The following is a 13,746-nucleotide window of genomic DNA, read 5'->3' as shown; positions in this document are numbered from 1 at the left end:
ACCCACAGCAAGCATCACCCTCAATGGTGAAAAATTGAAAGCATTTCCCCTAAAATCAGGAACAAGACAAGGGTGCCCACTCTCACCACTACTATTCAACATAGTTTTGGAAGTTTTGGCCACAGCAATCAAAGCAGAAAAAGAAATAAAAGGAATCCAGATAGGAAAAGAAGAAGTGAAACTCTCACTGTTTGCAAATGACATGATCCTCTACATAGAAAACCCTAAAGACTCTACCAGAAAATTACTATAGCTAATCAATGAGTATTGTAAAGTTGCAGGATATAAAACTAACACACAGAAATCCCTTGCATTCCTATACACTAACAATGAGAAAACAGAAAGAGAAATTAAAGAAACAATACCATTCACCATTGCAACAAAAAGAATAAAATACTTAGGAGTATATCTACCTAAAGAAACAAAAGACCTATACATAGAAAACTATAAAACACTGATGAAAGAAATCAAAGAGGACACAAACAGATGGAGAAATATACTGTGTTCATGGATTGGAAGAATCAATATTGTCAAAATGACTATACTATCCAAAGCAATCTATAGATTCAATGCAATCCCTATCAAACTACCAACAGTATTCTTCACAGAACTAGAACAAATAACTTCACAATTTGTTTGGAAATACAAAAAACCTCGAATTGCCAAAGTAACCTTGAGAAAGAAGAATGGAACTGGAGGAATCAACCTACCTGACTTCAGGCTCTACTACAAAGCCACAGTCATCAAGACAGTATGGTACTGGCACAAAGACAGAAATATAGATCAATGGAACCAAATAGAAAGCCCAGAGATAAATCCACGTACCTATGGACACCTTATCTTCGACAAAGGAGGCAAGGATATACAATGGAAAAAAGACAACCTCTTTAACAAGTGGTGCTGGGAAAACTGGTCAACCACTTGTAAAAGAATGAAACTAGAACACTCTCTAACACCATACACAAAAATAAACTCAAAATGGGTTGAAGATCTAAACGTAAGACCAGAAACTATAAAACTCCTAGAGGAGAACATAGGCAAAACACTCTCTGACATAAATCACAGCAGGATCCTCTATGACCCACCTCCCAGAATATTGGAAATAAAAGCTATACTAAACAAATGAGACCTAATTAAACTTAAAAGCTTTTGCACAACAAAGGAAACTATAAATAAGGTGAAAAGACAGCCTTCAGAATGGGAGAAAATAATAGCAAACGAAGTAACAGACAAAGGATTAATCTCAAAAATATACAAGCAACTCCTACAGCTCAATTCCAGAAAAATAAATGACCCAATCAAAAAATGGGCCAAAGAAATAAACAGACATTTCTCAAAAGAAGACATACAGATGGCTAACAAACACATGAAAAGATGCTCAGCATCACTCATTATCAGAGAAATGCAAATCAAAACCACAATGAGGTACCATTACACGCCAGTCAGGATGGCTGCTTTCCAAAAGTCTACAAGCAATAAATGCTGGAGAGGGTGTGGAGAAAAGGGAACCCTCTTATATGTTGGTGGGAATGCAAACTAGTACAGCAACTATGGAGAACAGTGTGGATATTTCTTATGACAAAAAACACTACAATATTGTAAAATAATTAGCCTCTAACTAATAAAATAAATGGAAAAAAAGAAGTGTCTTCCATTTTCACTAAACTACACAAATTTCAATATTATAATTTTCATTATTTTATGCATCTTTAACAATATCTATGTATCTTCCTTGACTTGGTATTTTAAAGTTTTTAAAATTTTTGAATTGGATTTTATAGCTATTTTTTTCCAATATAATTGCATTTGAGGCATATACAGTATAACTTTAAAAAAAATTTAATTCTTGTGATTTGTTATATGTACATTTTCAATTTGTACAAATATAGCAAGTATGTTAGAGAAGAATGTATCATCTTTTCACAATATCTAAGTGCAGAACTTTTTATTGTTCAATGAATGTGTGTGTGCGTTAGGCGCTCAGTCATGTCTAACTCTTCTGGGACCTCATGAGCTGAAGCCTGCTGTACCCTCCTCATGAAATTCTGCAGGAAAGAATATGGGTAGCCATTCTCTTCTCCAGGGGATCTTCCCCACAGAGGGATCTTGAATGGATCTCTTGAATTGCAGGTAGATTCCTTACCATCTGAACCACTAGGGAACCCCTGTCCAATGAATATTTGCTAATTGTGTTTTTCAAATTTTGTCTTAGACACTTTTTATGATTGACCTAGCAGCAACTGAAAGTATTTCAAAATCTCCCAGATGATGTTGAATCATCAGTTTCATCCCATAGTTCTATTAAATTTACTTTGTTTATTTTAAGGTCATTCTAAAGATATAAACAACATACTCATTATGGTGAATTGAAACCTATATAATATGTAAGGAATCTGTCTTACATTATGTCATAAAATCCACTTGATCTCCTTCCTGCCTTCAGCTGCTATTTTCCTGGAAAATTTTATTATACCTGTACTTTCAGCATTTCTATGTCCAATGTGTTATTCTTCTAGGAAGAACATGTTATATTTATTTTCAGTCTGACAAGCTCTATTCTTGAACTGTCAAATTTTGTTTATTTGAATTTATGATAAAGTTTGTTATCTCTGGAATTTTATCATCATACATTTGTGCTTTGAATTTACTTCTCTTCTATTATGCTCTTGTTTTTCTACTATGATTTTAGAAAACAGCTATTGAAGCACAACAAATAGACAGATAAAGGCACTATGTTAAATGTGCAGCCTAATGAATTTCTACCCAGTTGAAGAACATGAATTATGTCAATCTGGTGAAACCTCTGAATACTGTATCCCAACTCTAAACTGTATATACTTTGCAAAGATATTTTTTTGTCAATATATCCAGATTTTCAGCAACCATAAGTAAAATTTGTCTTTGTTTAAAATTATATAATATATGCAATTTCTCCTTTTGTACCTGGTTTTATTAATTCAACATTATGTTTGAGTATGTGTCCTTTCTGGTACATGTAGGATGATTCATTCACTTTCATTTTTTAATACATTATAGTTCATATATACATTCTACTGTGGATGCACATGTGTTGTTATCACTTCTGGCCTCTTATGAACAATACAACTGTAGATATTGCTGTACATGTTTTGAGTTTTACCAGTTTACACCCTCATATATCTTTGCTGAATCATCTTGCCAAACACTTTCAGGCAGGAGGGTAAAATAATGCTTTTTACATCTTATTTGGAAATGTGAGGTCTCTTGAATCAAGTATGATTGCAGCAGCCTTTAGCTCAGGGCTATTTTTCACCCATCACTAAGTCAACACCCTTCCTTATACCTTACCCAATGTTCCCTCAGTTAGTCAAGCCAAGGAGACAAAACAGTCAATCCTAAAGGATATCAACTCTGAATAGTCATTGGAAGGACTGATGCTGAAGCTGAAGCTCCAATACTTTGGCCACCTGATGTGAAGAGCTGACTCATTGGAAAAGACATTGATGCTGGGAAAGACTGAAGGCAAAAGGAGAAGGGGGTGACCGAGGATGAGATGGCTGGATGGCATCACAGACTCAATGGGCATGAATTTGAACAAACGCTGGAAGATAGGGGGACTGGCATGCTGCAGTCCACAGGGTCGCAAAGAGTCAGAAACAACTTAGCAAATGAACAGCAATAGCATCCAAGTTGGTTGGAATGTGAACCAAACCATCTCTGGTCCTGTGTAAACTTAGGACTATTTTCTTCAACCCTAAAGGTGTTTTTGTTTTTGTTTTTGTTTTCCCCCTCCTGGTATGTTTTCTCTCAAGCAAGTGCTGAATCATCAAAATGAATCTAGAAGATCTCAAGCACAGAACGTTTGGTTTTTAATTACATTTTTAAACATCTGTTAATCATAAATAGATTGCACTTAGAACCAAAAGTCTTGCTGATATCTTTGATTTGATTTTATAGATTTTCTACAGAACCATTTGAATTTTCTTTTAAAGTTTTCCATAAAAAATGATGAAACACTGGTTTATTTCATCTTTAAACAGTTTTTTAAAAAATATTTCTAATAAACTTGCTAAGATTTCCAGAATATTATTGAATATTGCAAATTTAAAAAAATTTATTAAAGACTACAATTCCACTCATCTTTTATTACTGAACTTTGTGTTTACTATAGATTATTCTGTACTGAATCCTTTTCAGGGTAAATGCATTTTTCTATCCCCAGTTTGTTATCAAATATCTTTCATTTGAATAGTTATTGAAAAAATTTAATGCTTGTATCATGGTAAATTGTATCCTATAAAACCTTAAATTATTTTCTGGCCTCTGTCCTTAATCTAACCTTTTTTATCTTCTTATCATTTATTTTAAATAAACAGTCCTTTTGAAATTTTTCTATGTGTTGAATATTCTATTCACTTAAATTCTTAAATCTGAGGGTAATCTTTCATTATTTTTGTAAAATTCCCAGGAATTTGTATTGAATAATATTTGTACACAATTAACTTTTTAAATTACAATAATTTAATCAGGTACATTTCAGATATTCTCACTATATCTTTCATATCTTAGATTTTTTACATATATTTATTTAATATACATATGATATTTATATATGCATATTATCCTCATAGCTGTCAGTTCATAAATTCTTTCTGTAACAAAATTTAATCTGTTGCTTGATCCAGTTATTAAATACTTAATTCCAGCTATTGCATGTCATTTCTTGTAGTTTTTTCTTTTTCTATTTTTCATCACAGAATATGCTTTTCCACTTAATTCTCAGTCCTTATATTTCTTCAGTTATTTAAAGCAGTTTTATTTTGTGGTATCTTTTATTTTATGGTCTTTTTTTAGATTGTCCTATATCTTGATATTCTTGGAATAAGCGTATTCCGGTTATTTTGTCTCTGATGAGTTTTGTTCCTGATGAATCTTTACTATGGCATTTTCCTCTTTTATTTTACTTTTGTTGTTGTTTGTTAACTCATTTTCAGTGGAGGGTTTTTTGGTTGGTTGGCTGGTTTTTGTCATGCAAGACCTTTGGGCATCCATGTGCAAATTGCTTCTCTGAGAAGTTGTGCTTCGTCTCTCCCCATTACTGACATATAGCACCAAACACATTTCCTCTTTCTAGGTCATCTGGTATCAGCTGAGTAGAGCAAATTCAGACAATGACAATGCGTATTGTGCAATTCAGGGATTTTAATTTCCTATGTGATTTATTTTTCTGTTTTGAATTTCTTTTCATAATCTTGGGCAGAAACATTGTGTATAGCCATGTACCTAGACTAGTAGAAATGGTTTGCTAGTTCCCCTTAAACTGACGGAACAGCGCTGCTAGGTCCTGACCTGATGCTCAAGCCTTGTCCTTTCTTTACTCCAGGGGCGTCCTGCTTCACATTCTTAGCGAGGTAGCCTCCAATTTCCATTCACTTTCTATGGCCTTGGTAATATCTTAGTCTATGTCTAATTTTTCTTTATCCACAGTTACTCATGCTTTATCTGAAGGTTAAAAAAAATTATGACAACATGTTAGATGTATTATTCTGTGTTTATGTCTAAGCTACACTGCTATAACCTAGTATAGTGAATTCAAACATGGGAAAAATATTTTTACAATAGCATATTTAGGAAGCAAAGAAATGATTGAAAATCACTGCTTCAGCCATTCCCATTATTAAAATATATGATCAGAATTCACCGCTGTATGGAGAGTGAATGGACAGTTGTTCTGTAGCTAAGTTTTATCTGATGCTATGACCCCATGGACTGCAGCATGCAGGCTCCTTTGTCCTCCACTATCTTTATTTGTATGGTAGGAGGACACAAAATTTTACACAGCAATCAAATGCCAGGCATTATTGGTTGTATATTACTTGCTTTAATTAAGAATGGCTCTGTTAATCCATATCCCCCTGTGAATAATGACCCTGAAGCACAGAGAACAGCAATTTCAAAATAAGATGTACTAGATAACTCACATTACTTATTTCAAGAATTCTTTAAGTTTGTTCTAAGAAAATGGAAAAACTCTGATGGAAGAAGTAATGAGTGGTTTGCACTTGAGTTTCCCCAACACCATCATTGCACATTTGAGGACTGTGTATTCCATCATTTTAAGTTATGGAATGGCACACCTGATACGCCCGCAGTAACTCACGACTCCACTCTTCATCAAAAGTGAGCTGTTATGGAAAATTCCATAAATTCAGCCTGTAGAATGTAGAAGGTTTCATTAAGTTACATTTGGCGTGGGAATAACATAGCCTTACTCATAAATACAATATGGTTAAAATGAACTCTCCCAAGAAAGAAATAAATCAATTCTTAATTACATTGATGCAGGGGATGATACCATCTCATTATTAAAGAAGAAACTCAGTGTATACAAAAAATGTATTTTCATAATTTATAAGTACACATGTTGCTGAATTTTTAAAAGTCTGTCCTGTTTAAAACTATAAAACACATCTTTTATTCCTCAGCCTTTTGCCACAGAAGCAAATACCTCATTGAGTCCTTTTTATATGTGGAGACTAGAGGGATCTGGAAGCATGTGTCAGAAATCCTCTCCCTCACTCTAAATAAATTGATCCTGTTACTCTGGTGACATTGATTCTATGAAGGGGTTGTTTAAATGCAGATAATTAGTGTTGAGCCATACAAGCAAGCCAATTGTCTCAGACTTTTAAAATGATAGAGAAACTTAAATTGTATTTTCGCAATAAAAATGGCAGCTCACCCAGCCCTCTATGTCAAAAGATTGGTTTAGAATTGGTGCTATAAATGAAGCATTTCTTCTTTTGTTTTGGCCCCTCTAAAATTTGTTTCAAAAATGTCTTCCTGACTTTGATCTTCAGTTAAATTTCATTAAGAATTCATGCTGGTCAATAGTCCTCCTTGTCTGCCCATAGGAGGCAACAATATGCCCAAGAGTATAAACAAACCAAGGAAGAGTGTGGCAATCCTTTTCTTCTCTTTAGAAGGAAGCAGAGGAAACTCACTAATAAATAAATGATGCTGGATCCACAGGGGTCCTTATTCATCTTCTGTCATGTAATCCTACAAATATGAAACATGTTTTACTTGGCCTTTGTTTTATTTAATTAAAAGGAAACCAGACCCAGAGACATTAGATAATTAGCTCAAGTTTAAACAGACATAGCTGGGACTTAAGTTCACTTTTGATTATAAAACCAATTATCTTCTCCTTCTAATTTTACTTCCTTGTATGTGTGTGATTTCCTTAATGAAAAAATAAATAGAAAGAGTGCAAATTTCTCTATGGTAAAAATGTGCTTCTACCTGGCAAAATAAAATATATGATGCATGTGTGTGTGTTAGTCGCTCTGTCGTGTCCCACTCTCTGTGACCCCACGGACTATAGCCCACCAGGCTTCTCTGTCCCTGGGATTCTCCAGGCAAGAATAATGGAGTGGGTTGCCACTCCCTTCTCCAGAGGAAATTTCCAACCCACGGATCAAACCCTGGTCTCCTTGAGCTACAGGGAAGTCCTATATGATACATAAGTTACTCAGTAATTTCCCATTCAAAAATAATCAAAGTACAGCAATAGAGACAACATGTTTTTGTTATTTGGTTTTTGGGTGGGATTTTAGTGGTGCCATCCATTCTTCAGGTTGTTTTTACCTGTTAATTCATATACTGTACACTACACTCCTGTGAGTTACATACTAATACTAAAACACTATTTAAAATATGGGAAAATATTAGACCTTTTAAAAATATTTTTAAATAAATGTTTAAAATAGTATATACTTTTATGATATTCAAATACATTTGAAATATTATAACTTTTCAAAATATTTTAAATTGGAAACAAATTTAAAATGTATAGCCCTTTTAAAATGGAGAACTCGAGGTAGCATTGAGGCTGAGATTGAACCGTGAGACCAGGGCATGTGACTTTGGTCTGCAGTCAGGGATCTTACACAGAACATTGTCAGTTTCTCACATTTATGGTTCACTGGCTTTATATTTCAGTTCAGTTCAGTCACTCAGGCGTGTCCGACTCTTTGTGACCCCGTGGACAGCAGCACATCACGATTCTCTGCCCATCACCAACTTCCAGAGCTTGCTCAAACTCATGTCCATCAAGTCGGTGATGCCATCCAACCATCTCATCTTCTGTCATCTCCTTCTCCTGCCTTCAATCTTTCCCAGCATCAGGGTCTTTTTCAATGAGTCCATTCTTCACATCAGGTGGCCAAAGTATTGGAGTTTAAGCTTCAACATAGTCATTCCAATGAACACTCAGGACTGATTTCCTTTATGATTTCCTTGCAGTCCAAGGGACTCTCAAGAGTCTTCTCCAACACCACAGTTCAAAAGCATCAATTCATTGACACTCAGCTTTCTTTATAGTCCAATTCTCAAATCCATACATGACTACCGGAAAAAGCATAGCTTTGACTAGATGGACCTTTGTTGGCAAAGTCATGTTTCTGCTTTTTAACATGCTATCTAGGTTGCTCATAGCTTTTCTGACAAGGAGCAAGCATCTTTTAATTTCATGGCTGCAGTCACCATCTGCAGTGATTTTGGAATCCCCCAAAAATAAAGTCTCTCAGTTTCCATTATTTCCCCATCTATTTGCCATGAAGTGATGGGACCAGATGCCATGATCTTAGTTTTCTGAATGTTGAACTTTAAGCCAACTTTTTCACTCTCCTCTTTCACTTTCATCAAGAGGCTCTCTTGTTCTTCTTCACTTTCTGCCATAAGAGTGGTGTCATCTGTATATCTGAAGTTATTGATATTTCTCGAGGCAATCTTGATTCCAGTTTGTGCTTCTTCCAGCCCAACGTTTCTCATGATGTACTATGCATATAAGTTAAATAAGCAGGGTGACTATATACAGTCTTGACATACTCCTTTCCCAATTTGGAACCAGTTTGTTGTTTCATGTCCAGTTCTAACTGTTGCTTCTTGACCTGCATATAGATTTCTCAGGAGGTAAATCAGGTGGTCTAGTATTCCCATCTCTTTTAAGAATTTTCCATAATTTGTTTTGATCCACATAGTCAAAGACTTTGGCATTATCAATAAAGCAGAAGTAGATGTTTTTCTGAACTTTCTCTTGCTTTTTCAATGATCCAGTGAATGTTGGCAATTTGATCTCTGGTTCCTCTGCCTTTTCTAAATCCAGCTTGAACATCTGGAATTTCACAGTTCACGTACTGTTGAAGCCTAACTTGGAGAATTTGAGCCTTACTTTGCTAGCATGTGAGATGAGTGCAATTGCATGGTAGTTTGAACATTTTTTGGCATCGACTGACTTTATATTTACTTATGAAATATTTTGTAAAGAGGTTTTGCAATTAGTTGTAATCTGTGGAGACATTAATTGAATGCTTGTCTGCAGTAGAGCTAAGTGAATAGAGTGCATACCTTCCTTTTCAGCAAATTTGATTCTCTTTGTATTTATCCTATTTGGGATTTATTGAGTCCCTTGGGTCTGTAACTTAATATATGCCATCAAATTTTAGACATTTTCAGGATTTAAGTTTTCTGTTACTTTTTCCTGTCAATATTTCTTCCTGCTCTATTTCCCATTATCCACAAGTTGGAACAACTCTCTAAAGTTTTGTTCATTTTTCTTCAATGTTTTTCTCTCTTGATTCAGATTAGATAATTTCTATCAGTATTTATTTAACTTTACTGATTCTTCCCCCTGATATCCCATTTTATTGCAGCAGCTATACAGTAACATCTTAATCTCAGGTTTTATATATTTTCATTTTGGAATTCCCATTCTTTATATTCTCCATCCCTACTTGCTGACTCATTGCAAACAAATGTTCAATTATGTAAACGTACTTGTGTTTCATTATTGAAACAGATTTATAGTAGCTGCCTTGAAGTCTTTTTTTTTTAAATATAACATAGGCACAACTCAAATATCTTCTTCATTAAAAGTTTTTTCCCCCATGAGTATGGATTACAGTTTCCTGTTCTATCACAAGTCTTGCATTTTTGGTGAAAACTGGACCCTTTGATAATATATTATAGCAATTTGGCTTCCAGATGGCTTAGTGGTAAAGAATCTGCCTGCAGTGCAGGAGACCCGAGTTCAGTCCCTGGGTTGGGAAGATCCCCTGGAGAGAGGAATGGCTATCCATTCCAGTATTATTGCCTGGTGAATTCCATGGACAGAGGAAACTGGTGGGCTACTGTCCAAAGAGTTGCAGAGAGTCAGACATGACTTGGTGACTAACACTGTACAGTAACCATGATCTCTGGTCTGTTTTCCTGATAGATCTTGATTATCATTAGTTAAGTGACACCCAGGCTTACAAAGCCATGTGCAGGTACCAATGTTTTCATTCAATTTGTTATAGTTTTGTTTGTTTGTTTGTTTTTAAACTTAGCACATCCATTTTGGAGGGTTGTTTATGGATCTACTTAGTCCAATGATCAACACCATATTTCAGTATAGATTGTACTTAGGTACTATATCAAGTGACCTTAGGGAATAGCAAAAATAGTGCACAGTTATCCAGCTAAATATTTACTTCTAAAAACTTGCATGCTAATTTTTATGCTTTGTTTTCACTATCTAAAATGGATAACATCAAAAATTATACTCAAGAAGTGAGCCAAGTTGCTTGGAGGACTTGTGGCTGGTTACAAGACTACTGACAGGACAAATGTTATGCAGTCCTGCTCAAAATTAAATCTTTCAAAGGAAAAGTGTTGCATCTTTTGTAGGTCTGAGGATTTTGTATTCCGTGCTCTCAGCACTCTGAAGGCAGAGGTTACTGATGGCCTGATCTCAGTGCTGGGCGGTAAGACTTCAGGGAGGAAGGACAAGGTCTTGACTCCATTGTTTCCTTTCCTCCCGCTTCTCACTATTTTCTCAATCCACCATGTCCTTAAAAAGGATTGAGCTTCTGTTATTGTATATTTATTTCCCCAATTTGCTCTCTAAAAACTTTTCTTCTGTCACCTGCTTTCTTTCTTTTCTCTTCTTGATCCTTAGTAGTCTCTTTGGACTTTCTAGTAGATGTAGAGCTAAGTTTTGAGAGACTTATTTGCCCTGCTAAGTTTTCCAACACTGCCGCTGCCAACACTAGGCAGATATTAATGTAACATATAAAACAAGTCACTTGACTTTCACTGCAAAATGACTTATTGTCATGTCATATATCTCTTTTAAACCTAAAACATGGAACCCACAGTTTGGGTACTCATCAATTGTTTAAACTTTGAACTATCTTTTATAAAATACCAGTAAAATGTCAAAATAAGGTTGCTTATTTTTTTAGAATGCTACTCTTAAAAATAGTCAAAAGTTGCATATTCTAGCAACTTATTTCTTATATGATTTTTCAAGCCTTATTCCTACATACTGTTAGATTAATAGAAAGTCACAAATCTGCTCTGAGATTTTTTTCATATTACCAAAAATTGTTTTTAGAATTCAGAACTAAGAAATTGTTACTTTGATTTGGAAAAACATGTTCCAATTTTTTAGAACATGGAATACTAGAAGGTTTTTAAAGTTTTCCTGGAAATTGTGTTCTGTTATACTCTGTCTTGGCACAGTATGAAATTTTCTTTTCTTTTGCTATTTATCAAATGGACTTTTATTTTGATTCTTATTTGTCTTAAGCTGCTTTGTAAGAAAGCAATATGATCACCTACTCAGATACATACTTTAAAGTGTGTTTTCAATATCCATTTAGAGAATCAGAGAGATTTATCATCATCATTGACAACATCATCATTATAACTGCTTTAGCCCAACATAGCTCCTATTTCCTTGTTTTTACTGAAGTTTTCCTATATCCATGCCTACTTTATCTATATTTCAGTTCTGTATCAATGCTCCCCCAGCCCAAACCATTGTTGTATCCTGAATATCATTCTTTTTTCATTTATTTTTATTAGTTGGAGGATAATTACTTTACAATATTTGAATATCACTTTCTTATCCTAGTAGTCCTTCTCTATGATCCAACACAGAACCTGGAATATTTATTGTAATAATAACTTCAGGAAGTGTTTGCATAGCTATTTTTGTAAGTGTTTGGGGGAATAGTTCAAGCACTTGGGTGGATCACAAAATTACACTGTCTGTAGTGGCTTTTTTTAAGCATTGACATTCCTTGATCCTTGATACATTTTTCACATTAAAATGAAATCTGACACAAAGATTTTGTACAGCAAAGGAGCCCAAAAACAAAACAAAACCCATCAGAGCATGAGAAAATATTTGCAAATAAAACAACTGACAAGGGATTAATCTCCAAAATAACCAAGCAGCTCAAAAGCAAAGAACAAAAACAAAATAACCCAATCAAAAAATGGACAAAAGATATAAATAGATGTCTCTCGAAAGAAGACATATGATAGTCAAAAAGCACATGAAAAGATGCTCAAAATCATGACTATCAGAGAAATGCAAATCAAAACTACAATGAAGTAATACTTCACAGAAATCAGAATAGCCATCATCCAAAAATCTACAAACAATAAATGTTAGAGAGGGTGTGGAGAAAAGGGAAGACTTTCTATACTGTTGGTGGAAATGTAAATTGGTACAGACACTGTGGAGAATGGTATAGAAGTTCCTTAAAAAACTAAAAATAGAATTAGCATAAGTTTTAGTTGCTCAAGCATTTCTGACTCTTTGCAACCCCATGGATTGTAGGAAACACCAGATTCCTCTGTCTGTGGAATTCTCCACGAAAGAATGCTGGAGTGAGTAACCATTTCCTTCTCCAGGGGATCTTCCTGACCCAGGATTGAACCTGGGTTTCCCGCATCACACGCAGATTCTTTACTGTCTGAGCCACAAGGTACAGTAATCCCACTCCTTGGCATAAATCTGAAGAATATCATAATTTGAAAGCACACACACACCCCCAATATTTATTGCACCGTTTACAATAGCCAAGACATGGAAGCAACATAAATGTCCATGAACAGATAAATGGATAAAGAAGATGCAGTGTATATATAAATGGAATATCACTCAGTCATAAAATGAATGAAATAATGCAGTCTGTAGCAGCAGGGATGGACCTAGAGATTGCCATGCTCAGTGAAGTCAAACAGAGAAAGATAAATATTATATGATATGTGCAATCTAAAGAATGGTGCAAATGCACTTATTTACAAAACAGAGACACAGTCACAGATGTAGGAAAAAATTATGGTTGCCAAAGGAGAAGAGGTGGGGGAGGGATAAATTGGGAGATTGGGATTGACATGCACATTACTGTACCTAAAATAGATACAAAATAAGGACCTGCTGTGTAGCACCAAGGACTTTACTTGGTGATGACCTATCTGGGGAGAAACTCTAAAAAAGATTGGATATGTGTATATGAATGACTGATTTACTTTGCTATACAGCAGAAACTAACAGCATCTTAAATCATCTACACTCCAGTAAAAATTAATTTTAAAAAATAAAAAATAAAATTTAAGTGTACTAGCCTAAATTTATTTTATAATAAGTTGTCCCAGCTGACTTTATGATTTTGAATGAGCTTCATGTCATTTGTCCTTTATATATGTACTTTTATGTACTTTTTTTTATGTGCATACTTTTATGTACTTTTTAAGGTCTCTCCAACTTATTTCTATTTATATGAGTTTAAAGTCTCTTTCTTTTTCCTTATCTATGAATTGTTTATGGTAACTTCAAACCCTCAGAATTTATGATTCTAAAATGGACTCTAAAGTGACAAACTGAAGAAATACAAAATTAATTCCATTAATTAGTAATCATTCAAA

Source organism: Odocoileus virginianus, chromosome 1 (assembly GCF_023699985.2).
Source record: "Odocoileus virginianus isolate 20LAN1187 ecotype Illinois chromosome 1, Ovbor_1.2, whole genome shotgun sequence".
Lineage (NCBI taxonomy): Eukaryota > Metazoa > Chordata > Mammalia > Artiodactyla > Cervidae > Odocoileus > Odocoileus virginianus.
This window is presented reverse-complemented; position numbering follows the sequence as displayed.